Here is a 5,130-nt window from a genome sequence, read left to right as displayed (position 1 = left end):
ATTTCCTGGTTTTCTTCTGCGAGGCGTATTTGGAGTTTCCGCGCGAGAGCGCCCTCTGGCCTTCGGAGGGAGATTTACTGATGATCATAGAACCGTGCTTCACTGAAAGATACGCATGACAATCGCAGCTTCTGTCGAATCGCGATTTCGATTTATCGTGCAGCCCTAATAGAAACCTTATGTGTGGTTTTGTATTAAATAATGACCCAGATTGTGAAATATATTTATTAGCCTTAGAGTAAGGGAAGAAAAACTAATGTTCTTTAATGTTATCCATCCTTTTTTTTTGTGTGGCTCTTTTTTTAAATTATCGGTTCAGGCACCGGTACCATTTTAAAAGTATCGATTTGGCACCGTTATCGTAAACAAACCAATCGATACCCAACCCTATTTACTGCGTACTTGGGGTGTATTCACACCTGTCTTGTTTGGTTCGATTGAATCGAACTCAGCGCCTTTAGAAAGAAATGCATCTTTACGGATTACATAATAATAAGAGTTTTTGTTTTGGATTTGAATTATTTCGTTTTGTAGTCATTTAAAGCTTTCTATAGATATATTCATCATGTCTGTATGGAAAATATTCGCTGAGTTTCGGTTTATTTTTGTGAAGCGCTCCTGTTCAAGACTCGAGACGGCAAGCGCATCTTATTTGTTTACTGTTTTTTTTATTTACAAAAGCACAAAGTTTTCTTGATATTGTGAGTGCACACAAATAAAAATAGACCCTTTACAGTTCCGAACGATGTATTATTCTTACCTTTATGAGCAAAAATTATGGAGTATTTAATTTGTTTCTACTGATATCCCGAAGCACGCTTCAGCTTCCACTCTCCGCAAAAACGATTGGATATGCACCTAATAGCGCACATTTATATAGGTTAAATGTTTAAACTAACATTGTGATGTGCTTTAAGTATTTTATATCTATAGGTTTTATTTTCGGCAAGTTGTAATTACAACATCGTCTTACATTGTCTCATATGATGCTCATAAGTTTCTTCATATTGCGTTAGTATCTGATAACACCAAAAGAATAAAAATTGCACTACGAAAGATCTCCATGATTAGCCTGTTTTTGCACTTCCTGTTTATCCCTGCTTGAGAATTTCTTTCCAATGAATGGATGACCTTAGCACACGTGTGGTTTTGTTTAGAATTTCTGGTTCACTTGCAAAAAGGGCAGGGTGAAAGCGAACCGCACCAAACAAAAAAAATCAACATTGTATTTAGTCCGGACCAAAGCAAGTGAACTAGCGACTTTCCTGGTGTGAATACACCCTTAGACTATGCAGACAGTGTCTGATTAGGAACGAACGTAATTCAAAAACCACAAATCCTTCTCTCTGAACTTGAAGTCGGTACGTTTATTAGTACACATGAAACGTCTTAAAAGGACTGTGTCTGCTTGGACAACAGTATAATGCAATGCAAGTTGCGACATGCGGCGCGGCAGCAGGCATTAACATTTACATTTATGCATTTGGCAGACGCTTTTATCCAAAGCAACTTACGTTGCACTCAGGGTATACATCTCATAATTGTTTATGCATTTCCTGGGAACTGAACCCATGACCTTGGTGTTGCTAATCCCATGCTCTACTGTTTTAGCTATGGGAATACGCAAGCATAAACTAAAGCAGCTTTTTATAGACACATTAAACTTTCAGTTCTACTACATAACTAATCTTGCTAGGTTAGTTAAGACTTACATGTTTATAGCATGCTGCTGTACGTCACATCTGGTTTAATGACCCAAAGATTTGAAAGTAACACGTTTAGTTTGTACAAGACCACACATTTGCAAAGCTGGCCAAGCATTTGCATCTGTATTTGCATACACGTTTCTGGCCTTAAAATAAATGTCTAGCATGGACTAAACATTTACATCTATGCATTTGGCAGACACTTTTATACAAACCGTTAAATTGCATTCAAGGTACACATTTTTTCAGTTCCCTGGGAATCAAACCCATGACTTTGACGTCATGCTCTACTGTTTGAGCTACATTTAAGGCTTTATGTGTATTAGTCTGTTTTGTTGTGCAAATTACATCGGCAGAATGCACAGACCCACAAAAGACTGATAATAGTTCTCAAATATTTGACTTTCTAAACTCCCTAGATAAAGTAATGCATGATCCAGGTCCATGGGAAAGGTATGAAGTCATACTGGGAAAAAGATTTTAAACCACACCCCTAATACATTTCACAAAGGAGCTCACAGGAGATGTGGACCACCATATTCTTATAGGACGACCTCCAGCTCATTAGCACTGTTTTCAAGATTGGGCCATCATAAAACATCCATCAGCAATTTGTTTGCTTTACAATGTTGAACTGTTTGTAAAGTCTTGGCACATTTTTCTTGTTAAAGGCTAACAGTTGATAATCAACAAGCTAAACCGGCGACCATGACGTTGATGTTCGTCATAAAGGTGAGTTAAAAGAACTCAAGAACATGCCAGAGTAATTGTCCCTCTTGTACTTCCGGTCTGTTCCCTTCTGCTTCTGTATTCTAGGACCAGAAAAACACAAAGAGCTCCTTGTCAGGACCAGTGGTGGCAGTGTGTGTATATGTGTCCTTGGCATGCTTCATTATCTTGAGCATGAGATGCAGTAATCACCTCCTAAAAGCCTCCACACACACACACACACACACACACGTTTTGCCAACTCTGACCAGAATCGTTTCAGCCTCTAAACAATTAAAAATTAAAAGAGAGATGCACAAAAACCCCCAAAGGGAAACAGTCAAGCATTGTGCTGCACAGGCCATGGATTCAGTTCAGACTGGCCACATGTAAAGCTGGTATAAAACTCTACTTCCTCTCCACCGGTCCCTTCCCTTTTGCTGCTCGGTTTCTTTCTGTCTCTCTTTGCTTTCCTGTGTGTCATGCTCAAGAAAAAGAAGGATGGAGAGATCTCCGAGCCCTCAGTTAAGAAGGTAAGAGGGGAGAAAGTGACAGGGTGGTCTTCGGGCATTCCTGGGGGCTGAAAGCTTAAACTTCTGAAATTAAAATAGTCCAGAGCCATGTGTGTGATCAAGGTGGATTTGCAGGATGCAATGTTTGTTTTCTGCCGTAGAGAGCGAGAGGGGGTCCAACACAATCTCTTTGACCCCTGTTAGACTTGATCTGTCAGCCTGGTGCAAATGCAGATTCACTGGGTTTTTACACCTTGCTCATTTGGAATCTTTGTTTCAGAACTTTCAGTATTTTCTCCCTTAGTTGGGTTCTTTTAGGCAAATATGAATTTCTTGGATCCGCACCAAAATAATCGGTCCGAGATCACCTGGACAACTCAACCAATTGAAAAGGAACTCTGGAATGGTTTGGTAGTCCGACCCAATGGACATGACATAAAATCTGAACTGGTTTGGTTGTCCGACCCAATAGACATAACAAACTCTGAACTGGTTTGGTTGTCCAACCCAGTGGACGAAACAAACTTTGGAGCAATTTGGTTGTCTGACCCAACGGTCCAACAAACCAAGCTGTATCAGAATAAAAAATGGGAAATTTTGAGTGAAAAGGATCACTGTCTGACTCTGTGGGTGAGCACAGTAGTTAACACAGTTGAACACCAAACAGTGCCTTATAATCTTAATGTTGTGTACTTGCCTGTCTCCAGTTGCATTGCAAGAATGCTGTTCTGATGAAGTTTGATTCCCACTCCAACCTTGAAGTGCAATGTATTTTTATACATGGAGTATCATGCTGTTAGCTTAGAAACATCAAACTCTATTGGTATCAATTGTGAGTTGAGTCTTTTTGCAGAATTGCTGTCTTCTGTAGAGTGTTCCAAGTCAAACACTTACGATTCTAACCAAGCTTTGGACCAGAGTAGTAGGCTATTTTTAGATGGTGAATCCTGGAAATGTTTTATTTTTTTTTATTTTTTGCCATATTTCTCATTGAATCTGAGAATTCTGAGCTTTTTCTTATCAGATTAGTATCATGTTTTTCCTGTGAGTATGTGATTTGGGAGAGTGTGTTTCCTGTGCAATGAAACGTTCCCAGTACAGTCCTTCAGCCCTTTGTGCCAAGTGATAAGAGATAAACAGGTGCCAAATTGAAGTTCACAGAGTCTGCGGGTGTTTGTTTCTCTGTAGCGTTATTGTCGCAAAACTATATTGTCATTTTGCTCAAGTGCAGGGCTCAAGTGCTTTCGGGCACAGTGGTGTGTTTGTGTGAATCAAGGTCTCTGTAAGTCTGGACCTTATACTTGTCTGCATAGCTGTGTGTTTTACTCATGGTCTAAAAGCCATCCATCCATCCATCCTGAAAACAGCACCTCCTATAGCTTCGTCCTAAAGCCTGAAGATTAATCACTGCGATCACTCAGTACATGGTTGATTGAACACCGATATGGCACGGGGTTATGTAATAGTCGTGCTTTTAAAAATCTCTTGATGGAGCAGGGGGATTTGAGGCTTGCTGTTGACTCAGATAATAACGTCAGCAGGGCATGACTGCACCGCGCCGTAATCCTCTCACGGTTCACGCAGCGTGTTCCTCTCTTCAGGCAACAGCTGCCAGGCCATTAATAGTAGAGCAGTTTACAGACACGTCTACAATGAGCTCTCAAAGGTTTCCGCTCCAGACTGTCATTGAGAGCAGATTAGTGGTGGCCGACTGAGTTTATAAAGGATACTGTTGGAGTTATCAAGGTTATGATATCGAAATGATCACCTTTAAACCTGCCTAACTGTGGGATACACGAAGTACCTACCTACCTGGCAGGTCAAACTGTGTTAAAGATTAGGACGGATCTAAATAATTTTCTTCTCACTTTCCAATTAAGAGCTTATTCCTGATGATCAGCTTAATGTGTGAATTGTAGCATTGTGCTGGGACTGGTCATTGTTTACATACTTGTTTGTCACTTCCTGTGGTAATAGGCACACTGTAAAGCATTATCTGACTGAGTATTACAGCTCAGAAAAATGGAAAACAGTTCAAAGATCATTTGGGGAGTGAAATCCAACGTCAGCAAGTATGCACGAGTTGAAGTTATTGTTAATAAAATATATATTTAAAAAAAATATATTGTGTGTTAGTGTGTGTGTATACAGTGTGTGTGTGTATGTGTGTGAATATATATATATATATATATATATATATATAG

At 39.7% G+C, this 5,130-nt stretch overlaps 1 protein-coding gene across 1 annotated transcript in view; it reads left to right on the top strand.

Moving 5' to 3' along the window:
• LOC107656398 (putative adenosylhomocysteinase 3) overlaps nt 1–5,130 on the top strand; it is a 43,305-nt gene that overhangs the window by 24,879 nt on the left and 13,296 nt on the right. The window lies entirely within an intron of this gene.

The sequence above is a fragment of the Sinocyclocheilus anshuiensis genome, unplaced genomic scaffold, assembly GCF_001515605.1.
Source record: "Sinocyclocheilus anshuiensis isolate Anshui unplaced genomic scaffold, SAMN03320099.WGS_v1.1 scaffold183, whole genome shotgun sequence".
Classification (NCBI taxonomy): Eukaryota; Metazoa; Chordata; class Actinopteri; order Cypriniformes; family Cyprinidae; genus Sinocyclocheilus; species Sinocyclocheilus anshuiensis.
Note: the sequence above shows the minus strand (reverse complement) of the source record. Positions and strands in the feature narration are given on the sequence as shown.